The following is an 18,854-nucleotide window of genomic DNA, read 5'->3' on the forward strand; positions in this document are numbered from 1 at the left end:
ATTAATTAACCGTTTTGTCGTGTGTATTTAGCACTTCAGAAGGCCTGTAAAATTTTTAGCAAAATTCAAAGTGGTAAAATTTATGTGAATGATCTGCCAATGATCCATCACACCTTGAAGATTTTTATAAGTGATTCGGAAATGCAAAAGGCACTAAAGACTGTTGATATTGATGGTAAGTTTTGTGTTTTCATTATTAGTTTAAGGTTTGCAAACATGGATGTAAGTTCTATGTTGGTCAGATTAATTACAAATCATAGGAAAGCTAAGCTTTATAATATGTTCTAAAACCTTTTTTTGCACATTTACGATAATATTAAAAAATTGGGCCTCCGGTACAATTGGATTGGTTGATTACTAGATTGGATTATGACATACTTTCATCAACATCTGATATTTTTAGACTTTTAATTTTTGCTACTTGCATACGATAGGGAAGATTTCTTAAGGCAAAAGTGTTTGAGTATAAAAGACCAGATTAATATATTTATGTTAAAATTAAGAACTTTTATTTATCAAAAGACACTTTAAAGTAAAAAGACAAGTTATGAACTTGGAAATATTTGCAATTCACAGAAGTGACTAGTGGTTAGTTTTCAGAATGTGTAAAGAACTCATACAAATTAGTAACAAACAATGGAATAGAAAAGTGAGTAAGACACATGGATAAGAATATCACATAAAAGAAAATATATGTAGCCAATAATCATATAAAAATATTTTCCATCCTCAGTAGTCAAAAAAATGCAAATCAAAATCCTAATAATTTTATTTTAAAACCTCTGGAAAAGTAATTGTTCTTTTGTTGTCAGTGTCCAATACTTAAAGAAGTAAATAATAAATAGAGAACTGATTACATTTACAGATCATTCCAAGCTTATTAAGGAGGAGAGATAAGTTTAGAATAAAAATGGTATAGATAAGTTGAAGGATTGGTCAGAAATAAAATAAACTTAATACCCACAATGACACAGTAATACTCTGAGGTTAAAAGCATCAAGCTACTCAAATAAAAGATGTGGATTGGTTATTATAAAAAATTTGTAGATGGAGAATACTAGGAGTCAAATGGACCACCAATAGAACGTTACTTAGCAACCTAACAGGAATTGACAAGTTACAATAGCGTGCATTCGTCTATCTATCCGAGTCACCCCAACATTTTTTGAGTGTCTACTGTGCACAACTTTCAGAGGGTATAAAAATAAAATAATAAATATAAATCTAACTTTTAGAAAGACTAAAAAGCAACTCTATTTTTTCTGACATGTTTATTTATCCATATGTTAATTCTCTTGACATATAATTTTTTGGAGATTTATTATTAAAATAATTATTCAAAGTGGAAATAACTTTATTCTCTGAAAGCATAGGAGAATAGAAAGGAGAAAATAAAACTTATGTGTAATCCCACTACCCAGAGCTGAACTTTGGTATTTTTACATATATTTTTCTAGGATTTTTCTAAGCATGTGTGTGCGTGTATGTGTGTAACTGTGGTATATACATATGCATAAACACATAATTAGAAAAAATATATGTTGACTCACATGCATACAATTTTGTTACCTTTTTCTATTAACTTTATATGTTAGGCAACTTTCCATGTAAATAAATACAGATCCACACTGCCTTTTTAAATGTTTAATAACATTTATTCATTTTTGAGAGAGAGACAGAGCATGAGTGGGGGAGGGGCAGAGAGAGTGGGAGACACAGAAGCAGAAGCAGGCTCCAGGCTCTGAGCTGTCAGCACAGAGCCCGGGCGTGGGGCTCGAACTCACAAACCGCAAGATCATGACCTGAGCCGAGGTTGGACGCTTAACCGACTGAGCCACCCAGGCACCCCAACACTGCCTTTTTAAATGGCTGTGTGCCAGGGTCCAGCCCCAGCAGGTCCTGGGGTTCCTGAAGGATTCACGGTGTCGGCGAAAATAACAAATGGACACGGACAACAACAGTGTGTTAGACTGGCCGCTTTATTGCGGCAACCGTGGCATTATGTTTGTTAGCAATTTCCTTGTAGCGTGCGTCATCTATGTTTCTTGGCTTTACCTAATTCTAAAAATGTTCCTTTGTGTAATCACCCATTAAGGGACAACATGGTTATTTTCTTGTAACGTTACAAGAAATTGATTAATTTCTTCATATTATTTTCATTATGTATCTATGTTTATTTATAGTCTATAAAGCATTTGCTTTGCTATTTTCATGAAAGGTCATCTATCTCTCAACACCTCAAGTGGAACATTTACAGGGACATGACTTCTTAATTGTTTCTTTGAACCATTTGCGTATAAGGAACAAAAGTTATTCGCTTTGGTCCGGGGTGCCAGGAGGGAGCCAAGACGGCCCTGGGAACCCACGCCTTATGCGCTCCCAGGGAGACAGTGTATACCTAGGAACTAATGAACCATTCTGTACCTTAACCCACCAGGTCCAGTTATCATCTGGAATGCCTCCTGGGGGCCAAGTGGGCCTAGGGTTGGAGTAATTTGTATCCATAGATACATTCCTTTGTTGCCAGGGTGGGGATTTCAAATCCATTTGTCCCCCTCCCTGGCTGGGAAATATATGGGGCTATCCTTCCTTTAGGTAGGGGAGTCTTTACAGGGGGTGGCAAGGGCTGGATATAGGCCCGCATAATTTCCCTGCGGAATCTTATTTCTTTCCCCCGTGGTCCTTTTCCCAGGGGGCCTGTCATGGGCAATTCCCCAACCGACAAATCCCCAGGTACTTTCATTGGTAGGGGGGCTTCCCTGACCAATGCTAAGGCCAAATTACATAAAAGCAGGAGTACGAGAAGCTTCGCTGTCGGTGCGCCGCCATGCAGTCCCGATCCGTCCACCGCCCGGGCCCTGCCATCAGGCTGGTTGGAGAGCTTGGCTTTTGGCAGCTGTGAATTATTCTGTGGAACAGATCAAAGCACAAAAACAAATTGTTTTGAAAAATAAGCTATATAACAAATAATCTAAATAAATATGTTATTTCTAATATTTTTGCTGTTATAAGCTGGGTTTTTTCTCTTTATCTCATCAGGCAAAAGATAGGTTACTAAAATTGAAATTGCTAGGTCAAAGGATGTGAACATTTTAAGGCTTTTAAGTAATACTGTTATTAGAAATTCAGGGGCACCTGGGTGGCGCAGTCGGTTGAGCGTCCGACTTCAGCCAGGTCACGATCTCGCGGTCTGTGAGTTCGAGCCCTGCGTCAGGCTCTGGACTGATGGCTCGGAGCCTGGAGCCTGTTTCCGATTCTGTGTCTCCCTCTCTCTCTGCCCCTCCCCCGTTCATGCTCTGTCTCTCTCTGTCCCCAAAATAAATAAAAAACGTTGAAAAAAAAAATTAAAAAAAAAAAAAAAGAAATTCAAAGCAATAAATCTTTAGAACTTTAGATTTCAAGACTTCAGATGGAGTTTCTTCCAATTACCTGGATTTACCGTTGGGGAAACTGAGGGACAGAAAGATAAAAGTCTACTCCAAAGCCATACAACCTATTTTACTTTATTTGTTTTTATTTTATTTTAATTCCAGTTAGTTAGCATACAGTGTTGTATTAGTTTCAGGTGTACAATATAGTGATTCAGCAATTCCCTATATTACACAGTGCTCATCAAGATAAGTATACTTTTCATCCCCTTCACCTATTTCATCCATCCCCTCATCCACTTTCCCTCTGGTAACCCCCAGTTTGTTCTCTATAGTTAAGAGTATGTTTGTTGGTTTGTCCTGTTCCCCACCCCCGCCCCCCACCACTTTGTTCATTTGTTTTGTTTCATAAATTCTACATGTGAGTAAAATCATATGGTATTTGTGTTTCTCTGACTGGCTTATTTCACTCAGCATTATACTCCCTAGCTCCATCCATGTTTTTGCAAATGGCAAGATTTAATTCCTTTTATGGCTGAATAATATTCCATTGTATGTGTGTGTGTGTGTGTGTGTGTGTGTATATATATATATACACACACACACACACACACACCACATCTTCATTCATCTATCGATGGACATTTGGACTGCTCCCATAATTTGGCTATTTTAAGTAATGCTGCAATAAACATAGGGATGCCTATATACCTATGAATTAATGTTTATGTATTCTTTGGGTAAATTCCCAGAGGTGCGATTACTGGATCATATGGTAGTTTTCATTTTTTGAGGAATCTCCATACTGTATTCCACAGTGGCTACACCAGTTTGCATTCCCACCAACAATGCACAAGGGTTCCTTTTTTTTTTCTACATCATTGCTAACACTTGTTTTTTCTTGTGTTTTTAAATTTAGCCACTTTGATAGGTGTGAGGTGATATCTCATTGTGGTTTTGATTTGCATTTCCCTGATGATGAGTGATGTTGAACACCTTTTCATGTGTCTGTTGGCCATATGTAGGTCTTCTTTGAAGAAATGTCTGTTCCTGTCTTCTGCCCATTTAAAATGGATTATTTGTTTTTCTGGTGTTGAATTATATAGGTTCTTTATATATTTTGGATACTAACCCTTTATTGGGTATGTCATTTGCAAACATCTTATCCCATTCAGTAGGTTATTGTTTAGTTTTATTGGTTGTTTCCTTTGCTGTACCAAAGCTTTTTATTCTGTGGTAATCCCAGTAGTTTATTTTTACTTTTGTTTCCCTTGCCTCAGGAGATGTATCTAAAAAGATGTTGCTATGGCTGATGTCAGAGAAATTACTGCCTCTGCTCTCTATTAGGATTTTTATGGTTTTAGGTCTAACATTTAAGTTCTTAGTCCATTTTGAACTTTTGTGTATAGTGTAAGAAAGTGGTCCAGTTTCATTCTGTTGCATGTTGCTGTCCAGTTTTCCCAACACCGTTTGTTGAAGGGACTCTCTTTTCCAAATGCATATTCTTGTCTCCTTTGTTGAAGATTAATTGGCCATTTAACTGTATGTTTACTTCTGTGTTTTCTATTCTGTTCCATTGATCTATGTGTCTATTTTTGTGCCAGTACCACACTGGTTTGATTACTACTGCTTTGTAATATAACTTGAAATCTGGAATTATGATACCTCCAGCTTTCTTTTTATTTTTGAAGGTTGTTTTGGCTATTTGGAGTCATTTCTGTTTCCATACAAATTTTAGGATTGTTAGTTCTAGTTCTGTGAAATGCTGTTGGTATTTTGATAGGGATTGCATTACATTTGTAGATTGCTTTGGGTAGTATGGATATTTTAACAATATTCTTCTAATTCGTGAGCCCGGAATGTCTTTCCATTTGTTTGTGTTATCTTCACATTCTTTCATCAATGTTTTATAGTTTTCTGAGTACAGATCTTTCACCTCCTTGCTTAAGTTTATTCTTGGTATTTTATTATTTTTGGTGCCATTGTACATGGGATTGTTTTCTTAATTTCGCTTTCTGCTGCTTCATTATTAGTGTCCATACAAACAATTTTAGATAACATATGTTAGTTTAAATTTTTATTCCTTAATTTTTACATTGAAAAAATGTAGACCTATATTGAATATCTTGGTAAAAATTGCAAATACAAGAAAAAGTTTAATAACTGAATATAAAGGTTTTTTTGTTTTAAGTTAGTATTTTTAGCTTAAAGAAGTTTACAAATTACAAAACGAAAATTATCTCTTCACCTCAATCTTTCCCTACAATTCTTCATAGTACACACTTAATAATTTGGTAGGTATTTTTCCTGGATATTTGTTATATACATTTTAATTGGTCTCATATTGATTAATGGTGAAGTTACCTCTAAAATTTTTGCTATTACAAATAATGCTATAAAGAGCATCCTTGTTCATCAATTCTTGCACATTTGTGTAAATATTTTTATAGGATAGATTTCTAGAAATGAAGAAGCTGGGTCATAGGATATGCATATACCTATAGGAACATGGTTTATGTCAAGTCATGTTATCTTGTCCAGCTTTATTGAGATATAATTGACAAATATAAATTGCATATATTTAAAGTGTACAACATAATGATTTGATATACATATACATTGTGAAATGATTACCAGCTATCAAGTAAAGAACATCTCCATCACCTCACATAGTTACCTTTTTTGTGTGTGATGAGAACACTACTCTCTTAGGATATAGTCTCTCAGCAAATTTCAAAGATACAATATAGTATTATTAACTATAGTCACCATGCTGTACATCAGATTCCCAGAACTTGTTCATCTTATACCTAAAGTTTGTATCCTTTGACAAACATCTGCCCATTCCCTCCACCCTCCAGAATATGTCATATACATAGAGGTTACATTTTCTTTATTCATCTGTTGGTGAGCATTTAGGCTGTTTCCATTTCTTGGCTATTGTGCATAATGCTGCAATGTTTGAAGTGCACATAGCTCTTTGAGACAGTGCTTTTATTTCCTTTGGGTATATATCCAAAAGTGAGCTTGCTGGATGATATGATAGTTCTGTTTTTAATTTTTAGACAAAACCTCTGTACTGTTTTTGGAATTGGCTATTCCAATGGATTTTAAATTATCTGCATATTTTATAGTTTTATTGAGGTATATACTTGACATATTTAAAGTATACAATTTGAAAATTTCTACATATGTATATACTTGTGAAAACTCAATCCCATTATACCCCTTTGTAAGCCCCCATTCTCTTTCCACAACCCCCCCTCACTACTTCCCAAGCAAACACTAACCTGCTTCTGTCACTACAGATTGTTTGTATTTTCTAGAACTTTATATAAATGATATCATGCAGTAAGTACTCATTTTTTTAGTTTGATTTCTTTCACTCAGCTTAATTATACTGAGATTCATCTATGCTTTGGTACATATCAGGTTTATTTCTTTTTATTGCTAAGCAGCGTTCTCTCTTATGGATGTACCATGATTTGTTCATCCATTCATTAATTGATGATGTTTGGATTGCTTCTAGTTTTTGGCTATTACAAATAAAGCTGGTGTAAACATTCATTTATGTGTCTTTGTGTAGTCATATACTTTCACTTATCTTGGGTAAATACCTGATGGTAGGATGACTGGGTCATATGGTAGGTATATTTGAATTTTTTAGAAACTGCTAAACTGTGCTTGCAAAGCAGCTGAATTATTTTACATTGTTATGAACAATTTATGACAGTTTCAGATGCTTCTCATCCTTGTCAATCCTGGAATTGGTGAGCCTTTAAAAATTGTCATTCTAATAGATGTATGGTGTTTTCTCGTTGTGGTTTTAATTTACATTTCCTGAATGATCAAATGATTTTGAATATATCTTCATGTGCTTTTTTTGCTACCTGTATATCTTATGCCCATTGAAAATGTGTTTGTGTTCCTACTATTGCATTTTGAATGTATATATTCTGAATACGAGTCCTTTACTGGATATGTGAGAGAGAGCACAGGCAAGGGAGGAATAGAGAGGAAAGAGAATCCCAAGCAGGCTCTGCCCTGTCAGCACAGAGCCCTATGCGGGGCTTGAACTCACCAACTGTGAGATCATGACCTGAGCCAAAATCAAGAGTCGGAATTTAACCAGCTGAGCCACCCAGCCACCCCAATTTTTGAAGAATATCTTTCAACTTAAGTTCATACTTCTGAAGAAGTCTAGTCTACAACTATTTCTTGTATGGATTGTGCTCTTGATGTTTTATCTATAAGGTTTTTGTTTAAACCTAAATCACATAGAAGTCAGAAAACAAATCAAAATAATTGATTGAAATTTGCACAAATGTTTCATTGTTTCTTTGAAGGAAAGGAGAAACCACTCTCAAGTTATTACACTGAAAAAAAATTTTTGAGGTAGACAACTTGACAAATTTTCCAATCCAGAAAGTGTTTCTGTGGTTTAGAAATGAGAACAACTAAGCCTTGTCAATTTCTCTGAACGTAGAAGCCTGCAGACCACCAGAAGCACTGAAATGTTCTTTTATAAGTTACTTTGTTCAGATTACATTAATTTAAAATGTAAATTTATAATAAGTTTCTTCCAAACACAGATAAACCCTTTCAAAATTGGCCTCATTTACTATATGAAGAGGAAAATGACATTAGAGTTATTTAACTTGAAGAGTCTTGAAAAATTAAGATGTTGCTTGACACAGATCTATGCTTGTCTAGAAAATGAGGCAGAAGAATCCTGATTCTGTGTTTTGTCACACTTTGTAAATCTGGATTTTCAGCTCTAGCTGCTCATCAGAGATGACCTGTGCATTAACATGCAGAAAAAAAAGCTCCATAATTTCAACTTCTCACTCAAACCAAGCAATAATTTCTTACTGAAATTTTCATTTGTACAATTTAGATTTCTTTCTTTCTTTTAATAAATAGGCATTACTTTTTGCGTGATAAATGAGATGATTTTTTGGATGAAGATTTTAATATTGTGCAATATTTTGTGCATTTGTTTAATGCATTTTGTGTGTGTGTGTGTGTAATGAGAGAGAGAGAGAGAGAGAGAGAGAGAGAGAGAGGAAAGGAGGAGAGGAGAGAAGGAGATGGAATGATTTGAGGCAAAGCTTTCATTAGAGTCTCATCTGGATCTGTAATCTCCCCTAAAACCACTGGTATAGAGGGTCTTAGCTAGAACACGATGAAATCAGTCCTATTCTTTTCAGGTAAAACCATTATATATGTAAAATTGACAAATTGCATGATTTTTTTGCACCTAATGACAAGTATAAAAATTAGAGCTTTGAGTAAAGAATATTGCAGTATCTTAAATTCTAATCTATATCATTTTGATTATTGCTGGGCACTATTTACTATATAATTAAAATGTGTAATTATGTTTTTATGATAGGTTTTCTTTTTACATTCTATATTTAATGTTAATGCTCCTCTAGACTATCAGTTAATTCTATTCACATTTTTAGTTTGCATTTTTATCTTATGTTCTTAATGAGTTTGCTAATGCAGTTTTTTTCCTTCTGTTTCTGAACCATTATTATAGTTAATGGAATGCTGGATTTTTCAGATTTCCTTAAGACTGTGAATGATGTTTGTTATTTGGTCTCCCAGGATCCAGGTAAAAAAAAAAACGATTCTTCAAAATTGCAGAAAAGAATGATTTTGATTGTCACTGATTTTAGGGTGGGATGGTTATATGAATTTATGTTTTTTTCAGATCTCTTACATAGTTTTTTCCCCTGTAGCCTAGGTTGAGAAAAATTAGACACGAGTTATTTCATAAAAGGCACTAAAAACCTGTCCACCCCAATGAGTATCCTAATTTTCTATCCATAATCTCCACTTATTCCTGCATGCAACTGCTAGATTTTCTTAACACACGATTTTTGTCATATCATTCTCCTGCTCAAAAATTTAGATGCTTTTCCTGTGATGAAATGAATGTGGTCCAAACCCTTATGCTTGACATCCTCACCCCCTTATAATTTTTCTTGCCACTTTCCTCTTGGTAGAATCTTTTCCAGGCAAGAACCCCATGCTCCAGTTATAGACACAAATGTCTATACATGCCAATTTCATTCTTGTTTCCAGGCCTTTCTTTGTTCATGTGTTTTTTTCTTTTTTTCCCTTTGAAATCTCATATCTGTTTTCTTCTCCATTGTGAATAGTACTTTCTTTGCTCTCTTTGGAATCTGCTTGTATTTCTCCCTAAAAATTTCCGACACTGATGGATCTCCTAACAACTTTTAGTTTACACTCCTATAAATAGCAAAGAAAGTGATTGGAAGAAATATTCATGTTACTGATAGAAACAGTGCTTCCAATATTCTGAGATCTCTAGGGTTTGCGACCTAATTTTAACAGTTCTTTGGGTTAAAACAAATCAAAACAAAAACCAGTTCCTTGGTTTTGCCATTAGGCAAGATCAAATTCCTATGATCTGTCCTTGGGATTATATATTTCTGTCAACCAGCCTGTATTTTCTTGGAATCAAGGATATATGAATGTGATAATCTTTATATACCTGGATAAGAAGCAAGAGGCAAGAAAAACTCTTTAATGTTTATTCATTAATGTAGTGAATGTTATTTAATACATTACCGTATGCATCAGTTAGCAATATAGATGTGATGCTTGGCTTGCTTTCCCTCTTTGAATTTCTTCCTACTTGGCATTTTGATTAACTCCTATAGCACTGGGTTTCCTCTTTGTCTACTTGGTTTTCAGGTTATAGCTTTTTCTTGACTAGATTTGTAAGTGTGTTTGGGTACCTAAGTACTGCCTGCTTGTCGAGCCACAGTTGAGCTATCATGTATTCCTTTGTTTTTCAAGTTCTGGTTTTCTATTTTGACCTTATTTATTATTTATGGTCAAATGTTCTGAGACCAACCAAGAAGTGCCAAATTTCTTTTCTTCCTCTTAAAACAGTATGCCTAATTCTCAAATACACTATTTTTAGTAAAATATCCAAGCAATATAATAGTATATAAATGTAAAATACCCTCTTTAATCCTTCCTATATTAAAGTTAATGTTGACTTTAGCATCTTTTATTATATGCATTTATGAATGTATATATTTACATATTTTGTAAGAGAAAATGAGTTATCAGTTACTAGGCAGAAGAGAACTAGAGTACCTGGGTCTTATAGAGGCAAGTGAAAAGATCAAGCATACAGTTAGAAATCAAGAGACCCTAAGAAAATAAAAGGGAAAAATATGATCATCTTATACTTTAAGAGAAAGGGATCATGCTATGTACTTTGTTGTCTAGCATGATTTTTTTTTTTTTAACTGAGTAATATGTCTTGGAAAGTTTTCCCCATGCCAGTAAGTGTAGGTCAGCCTTTTACTTAAAAAAAATTGTTTTTAAGTTTATTTTTATTTATTTTGAGAGAGATACAGAGCAAGTGAGGGAAGGGCAGAAAGTAAGGGAGATAGAATCCCAAGCAGGCTCCATGCTGTCAGTGTAGAGCCTGATGTGGGGCTTGATCTTACAATCCATGAGGTCATGACCTGAGCCAGAATAGTCGGATGCTTAACCAACTGAGCCACCGAGGTGCTCGATCCTTTTATTTTTTAATAGCTGCATGGTGTCTGAAAAATGTAGATGTACTATAATTTATTTAACTAATCCTTTATTGATTCTAATTATCTTCCTATTATAGACACTTTCACAATGAATATCTTTTCTTATATTTTATATTTTATACATATTTATTTTCACATTATAGTTTATATATGTGTGCTTGTGTCCTTAAGTTCCTTTCAAGGCAAAATTAGTTGCCAGTTATTAGGTAGAGGAGAACCAGAGGGACCCCTATGTGTGCATTGGGGCATGCCTTCAACACTCAGACAGATAGTTTTCAACTCTTCCTTAGCCTTCACTTCCTGCGTGTGTATATCCTCAACGTAAGCCAGACCTGAGAGTTCAGAACCTACTCTGGTATTCCTGGGTACAGACCTGTTTATGTGTGTGGCCATCTAGATGCTCAGGAATATGTTGGAACTTTTCAAAGGCCTCTACAGACGTCTCATTTCCCAGATTTTCCTTTTAAGCTTGTTTGTTAGCCTATTATTTGCCCCAATTGTTTTTTTTTTAATGGCATGAATCTACATTTATTGACTTGTAAATAGGTCCATGGCATATTTTTAGTGAAAAGGCAGTATACTATATGTACTGTTTTAATTGAGTGAAATGTTCACAATCGTTGATGAACGTAAAGAGACATAGAAAGGTATCCAAGTAGGATATTAATCAAAATGCATCATTTTTTGCATGCCCTGGTTGGGAAATTTGTGTTGCTTTTATCTTTCTTCTTTGTACAGTTGTGGGTTTATTTGATTTTTAAAAATCAGTGGGTCGGGGCCCCTGGGTGGCTTAGTCAGTGGAGTATCTAACTCTTGATTTTGGCTCAGGTCACAATCCCAGGGTTGTGGGATCAAGCCCCAAGTCAAGCTCCACATTAAGCATGGAGCCTGCTTGGGATTCTCTCTCTGTCTCTCTCTCTCTCTCTCTCTGTCTCTCTCTCTCTCCCTCTCTCCCTCCCTCCCTCCCTCCCTCCCTCTGCCCCTCTCCCCTGTTCTCTCTCTCTCTCCAAAAAAAAAAAATTTTTTTTAATCCTAAAAAATATTAGTATGTCATTGGAAGAGCAGCAATAGCATTTAAGAGCAGGGCTCCTGAATCTGACTGGTTTTTGTTCATTTGTCTCAAGTTTTTACTTAAACTAATTAGTTAGTATATAGTATAATACTGGTTTCGGGAGTGGAATTTAGTGCTTCATCATTCACATGTAACATCCAGTGCTTGCTCCAACTATTACCCACCACTTCAGACCGTTATAATGTTAACTAATTGCCTCTGATTGTGTTTGAGGAGTACTTCCAGGGAAAAGGCTCTTTGCCTTGGGCAAGCTTTGAGTCCGGTCAAATAAGGCAGCTTGGCAAGTAGGGTCTTCCAGGGAGCCACAAGACAGGTCTAATAATGACAGTTCTTAGAGAATGGGGCTTTGAAGAAGTTCCAAACTCATTCTTCTCCATTGGCTGTCAGGCGGCTGTTTTTCATCATGAGGGTAGGCTCTTAGTTTTCAAGGCTCCTGGGAAGCTGGGATGGTAAGATGGGAATAATGGCAAGCTAAAATGCCACAAAGCTCACTATTACTGAAGTTCAGCCGTTTTTCTGAAAGAAAACACTCTTTGGATTACTCTAAGCCTTTGATTTATAGCCAGAGTTTTGAAAAAAGTTGATTCTGACAGTTTGCGTCCGTGTTCTCACAGCTTTTATGGAGGAGAGGATTCCCAGAGGTCCTTCCTCTGCTACTTTTGCTCGCCTGGTCAATAACAACTGGTTGGTTGGATGAGTGAATAATGCCCAGTTCTTCCGCCATGATTGTGCAAATCTAAGAACTTGTGGATCACTAGGCTTGTTATATCCTGAATTCTGAGAAAATGTAGTCTGACAAAAAGTGATTCGCTCTCTGAAGTTGATTATGGGAATTGTGTTTCCTTATCAAATTAAGGGGTGCGGTAGTCGGAGGATCACTTAAATTTAGCATTAGGACACAGGTATCAATCTGTTTAGATTTTAAGGAGGACATCTGTTTAGGGAAAATTCTCTCATTAATATGAATATTTTCATTTAACTGTGTTCTGTCCAATTCATTTTTAAAAAATTATTTATTTAAAGTCAAATTAGTTAACATACAGTGTTGTATTGGTTTCAGGAGTAGAATCCACTGATTCATCACTTACATATAATACCCAGTGCTCATCCCAACAGGTGCCCTCCTTAATACCCCTCACCCATTTAGCCCATCCCCCATCCACCTCCGCTCCAGCAACCCTCAGTTTGTTCTCTGTATTTAAGAGTCTCATTGTTTTTATCTTATTTTTCCTTTCCTTCCCCTATGTTCATCTGTTGTGTTTTTTAAATTCCATATATGAGTGAAAACATATTTGTCTTCTTCTAACTGACTTATTTCACTTACACAATACACTCTAGTTCTATCCATATTGTTGCAAATCTTTCCAATTCATTTTTGATGTTAAGGACTGTTAGCATAAGAAAATGAAGTTTCTGTGGAGAAATAGAAGACCTTTAAATAGTGGTTAAACCATTGCTAAACTCTTTGTAATATAAAAAATCTGAAGAGAAATTTTGCATCTATTCTGTTCTTTCTTTTACACTATTTTTTCTAAATTACATTTTAAAACAATGATGCCCTCAAATTTTAGATTAAGCTGCCTTGCTATTATAGATTATACCACTGATAGATATGAAATTATTTTAGTTACAAGGCTTAACTAAGCGGTGAATACAGAATAATCAGATAATCCAGAGCTTTTTAGCACAATGCCTATAGCTTTTAGCACAATGTTTGGCATATAGATAGCATTCAATAAATACCACCTATCTTTGCTAATATTATATCAATAGTGATAATAGCAAATATTACATTTTATATTAGGAATGTGGTCCTAATATAAATTGGGCAAATGGAATTGGGCAAATGCCTACTTGCAGGTAAATTTTTAGAAAACCCTATGCCTATGTAAAGGTATTGTACCCTGGTAGGCTGTTGACACAAAATCAGCCCCTCCAAGAAAAGCTGTTGATTCTCATGATAAAATAACTTCTTTGTTTATTATATTTTTGCAGCATTCCAGAATGCCTTGAAGATTTTCTGTAGGATAAAAAGTGGTCGAGTTGCGACTGATGAACTGGCTGCTGTTTTGGATAGCATGGATATTCCTGTAATTCCTGAAACTTTTCCAGGAAGTGATAAAACATGCTAGTATAGACAGTGAGTTATTTGAATTACTATGTAAATATACCTTTCTTGGATATCAGTGCTCTGATTCATCCTTTATCTCTCCTTCTTGATTCTTACCTCTTGCCACCTATCAATGTTGCTTACTGGTGTCTGTGGTAAGAGATAGTCTAGAAAAATTAAATGAGAAATTTCTAAAATTATTAGATTTTGGTATGTTTGATAAAAATCTAAGAGAAAAATGTATTTATTTTCTTTTCAAACTTTCCTCTCTTTTCCATTTCTTGTTTGTGGAGAGATGGTTTCTTTAATGTCAAGGGCATTGGCTTCACAAATTAGGAGACCTAAATTTCTTGAATTTTTAACTTTATTAGATAGCTTTGATTACACAATCTTCTCATGCTATTCAGTTACTCTTTGCAAAATGTAGATTTTTAAAAAAACATTATGAATATATTTAGCAGATGTTTTGTATTACATGTTTATATGTCACCAGGGGTGTCTGATAATAATGGATTGATAAATGATTGATTCATTGATTATCCATGTATTTAATGAGTCAGTCATTTAATATCTACTGTGCTTGGAACTATGCAAGGTGATACAGAGATGAATAGAACACATTTCTTTTTCCAAAGGAGTTCACATTCTAGCGTGGAAAGAGTCAAATAAAATGAAAATTTAATGTCGTATATAGCAAATACTGTTACAGAATGTAGTTAGGCTGCAAATGTATACTGGAAACACCAGGGAAAGATAATCAGAGAATGTGATGTCTGAGCTAAATCTTGAAGGATCAATAGGGGTTAGTTGGTTGAAGGTGGTAATGAAGAATGAGAAAGACATTTTAGACTGAGGGAACAGTTTGTGTAAATATGGCAGGAACATTATCAGACATGGCATCCTTTTCCATGGGCTTCCACAGGTTTTTGTCATTTGTCAGTGGTGGCTTTTAGGGGGTCTTTGGTGGCTGGGATGTAGTGTGAAGATAGAACCAGGCTGCATGGATTTTAGTAGGTAGTCATTTATGGTGAGTTCTGGGTTGATAGACATAAGTGGAGGGATGTTCTGGAGCATAAAGATGCCCATAAAATAGGGATTTTAAAGCTTAATCTCAAGTCATATTATTAAATAGCCTTTAGGGCATGCTCTACCAGAAGCAACAGAAATTACATATGAAACCACTGTGGCTTTTTTTTTTTTTTTTTTTTTTTTTTCTTTTTTTGGCTTATGGAATTCTGGTCTGGATTTCTAGGCTTTGTACTTGGGGAGCTAAACTGAAAAATTATGCTGATTTCATAGATTGTTGTAGGAATTAAATAGAACCCATTGGCACTAGAATAGTCTCAAGAAATAGGAAGCAGAAACCTGGGAATTATCCTTGACAACTCTTGTTTTCTCTGTTCTCCTCATGCAACCGTTGTGAATTACTATTATTTTAAACTTCTAGATATCTCTTAAATCTCTCTATTTTCCACCATTTCCTTAGTCCAAGTTACCATAATTTTTCCTTAGGACCATCACTGTTCATCCTAACAAGTCCACCCACATCCAGTCTTTTTTTTTTTTTTTTTTAATGTTTATTTATTTTTGAGAGAGACAGAGACAGAATGCGAGTGGGTTAGGGGCAGAGAGAGAGGGAGAATCCGAAGCAGGCTCCAGGCTCTGAGCTGCCAGCACAGAGCCCAACGGGGGGCTCGAACTCACGAGCTGTGAGATCATGACCTGAGCCGAAGTCGGACGCTCAACCGACTGAGCCACCCAGGTGCCCCCACCCACACCCAGTCTTATCCCCCTTAACACTATGGCCAGAATGATCTTTTCAAAACACACATCTGTGGGGCGCCTGGGTGGCTCAGTCAGTTAAGTGTCCGACTTTGGCTCAAGTTATGATCTCAGGCTTGTGGTTTCAAGCCCCATGTTGGGCTCTGTGTTGACAGTTCGGAGCCTGGAGCCTGCTTCAGATTCTGTCTCCCTCTCTCTCTCTGCCCCACCTCCCCTCTCAAAAATAAATAAACATAATAAAAAAATAAAAAAACCCCACACATCTGATCATGTTACCTCCTTGCATAAACTCTAATAATACTTCTTGGGATGAAGAGCCCTTTAAGGTCACGTACAAGGACTTGCAATGTCTGGCCTTTACCTTAGATCTCCAGCGTCATCTCAGACCACATTCTGCTTTGCTTACTGTGCCCTCTTAGAGTTTCAGTTATATACCAGGCTTCCTCCTGCCATAGCCTTTACATATATTCTTTTCTTTTCCTGGAGCATTCTTTCCCTCCTAGTGAATTACGACTCATACTTTGGATCTAAACTCCACTCTATTCTTTAAGGATGCTTCCATGACTTTTCTGACTAGGTCAAGTTCTCATACACTCTCACAGCACTAATCACAGTTGCAATTTTTATTTCTTATATTTTTAAAAATTTTTTTCATTGTTTATTTTTGAGAGAGATAGAGAAACAGAGTGTGAGTGAGGGAGAGGCAGGGAGAGAGAGGAAGACACAGAATCTGAAGCAAGGTCCAGGCTCTGAGCTGTCAGCACAGAGCCCAATGCGGGGCTCGAACTCACAAACCACGAGATCACGACCTGAGCCAAAATGAGACGCCCAACCGACTGAGCCACCCAGGTACCCCTATTTCTTATGGTTTTGTGAAGATCTGTATCTCAAATAAGACTAAATACCAAGAAAGCAGATATCATGTGTACTTTTGCTCAATATTGTATCCTCAGTACTCCATACAGTGCTTGTGGCACATATTAACTGCTCAACAAATATATGTTGAATGAATTAATAAGTCTCACCCTTCACTCCATCTCCTCCAACCAGAGAGAATAAGATTTTTTCATTTTGTCATTTTTAATAACCTGGTTGTGACTTAAGGTAAAATTCCTCATAGGGGAGGTCCTTGTCTTTTGACTAGGAAAATCATTTTAACAGGTATGTTTGATTATGAGAGCTAAAGCCTATTGGGAGATACCTAGTTTGAGCAAAAAGGTAAGGTAAAGTACTCTATATAAGACAACAACAGGAACTTAGAATACAACAGTGGCTAATCGGCAGCTGGAAGAGGAACACTGAGGGAACCTAAGATTGGATGGGGGTCTAGCAATCAATAGAGAGTGGCTGTAGAACTTTAGGACAATACTATGTAGTGCTTGCTGTGCTATAAAGAAATCCCTTACTCTCATTAATTTCAAGTTATCTAGTAAGAGTTGGTTATATACAATAGCCTTGTGTTAGTCATGTGGTGGGTGGATTTAAAGGAAAAGGGTCTGTAGGTTCTGTGTTAGGTAGGCTTGGGGTGGAGAGAAGATAGCACCTATAGGATGTGATAATGTGAGAGAGATCAGGAGTCCACGGGAATAGAAAAAACGAAAATCAACTGCCAGAGTATAAAACACTCAGGAATCTTCAAATTTTGGAGGGAGTATTGATTGCTGTTCATATAATGTATGGTGTGGGGTCGGGGCTATTTTACTTAAACATTAAAGGAAAGGACACCCTCAGAATGCCAAAAGTTTTGGGTTACCCCGGTAAGAGATATGGATTCTTCTGTAACAGAATTTTGAAGTAAGGAGTGATATAAGTCGGTTATCCTGCTAGTAGAAGTCGTAGCACCCTGGTATAGGTACTGGTTTTTTTTTGTTTTTTTTTTGTTTTTTTTTTTTTCAACGTTTTTTATTTATTTTTTTTTTGGGACAGAGAGAGACAGAGCATGAACGGGGGAGGGGCAGAGAGAGAGGGAGACACAGAATCGGAAACAGGCTCCAGGCTCCAAGCCATCAGCCCAGAGCCTGACGCGGGGCTCGAACTCACGGACCGCGAGATCGTGACCTGGCTGAAGTCGGACGCTTAACCGACTGCGCCACCCAGGCGCCCCAATATAGGTACTGTTTTAACATCTTGTTTTTGTATTTGGTTTGGTTTTTTGGAGCAGTACTGATAACATGGAGAATATCTTCATGAGTATGCATGATGAAGAGGAATGCTGCTGGAATTTGCAAGGAAGTCCAATAAGCATTTGCTTCATTAAGATCTGGCAAGAGGAATATGGAAAATCACTTGATGACAGTTCTGGTAGTTTGGTTTCTGAGATAGGATATTGGTGCAGTAGTTTTTTCTCTCGTGGTATTTACCGATCTAGTAATTGAATTGGGTGAAAAGTAGTAACTAGTACGATTTTTGATGAGAAGGTCTCTGATATTGTGGAGCTATTGTGGAGATTATGGAAATGTGTTAATAGTCATTTAACACCTTCAAAGTAATGTTGCCTTGAATATGACTTTGATGATTAGGATACTTTTTTTTCACATTAGATAGTTACATTTTCCAGGTTGAATGGAAAGGAAAGTTCCAATATGAGCTTCCTCCAGAAGGACAAATGTAAGAGTGGGAAGCTGTTTTGAACTTCTCTTATGAAGTAAATGCTACCTGTAACTGTACTGATTGTCTCAGTCTCAACCAGGAATTATTCATTGAGGTTTTGATAAGCTAGATAGGGGTCAAAATAGTAATTTCAGATTCTGTAATGCTTATTTGGCCACCAGAGACTATATAAATGGGTAGTATTTGTCTTAGATGTGTGTGAGAAGTATTTGTCATTGCATAGAAGAAGGAATAAATTTGAGCGAGAGCTAGTAAATCTATACATGGTTGGCTACTGCATGCTCACTGGTCAATGTTGGACCTCTTTCCAGAAAGGGGAG

At 36.2% G+C, this 18,854-nt stretch overlaps 1 pseudogene; it reads left to right on the forward strand.

Annotated features, from left to right (window-relative positions):
* LOC144615356 (EF-hand calcium-binding domain-containing protein 13-like) overlaps window positions 1-18,854 on the forward strand; it is a 98,674-nt pseudogene that overhangs the window by 19,351 nt on the left and 60,469 nt on the right.

Source organism: Panthera onca, assembly GCF_046562875.1.
Source record: "Panthera onca isolate mPanOnc1 chromosome E1 unlocalized genomic scaffold, mPanOnc1 haplotype 2 h2.Chr16_ul_1, whole genome shotgun sequence".
NCBI classification, from domain to species: Eukaryota; Metazoa; Chordata; class Mammalia; order Carnivora; family Felidae; genus Panthera; species Panthera onca.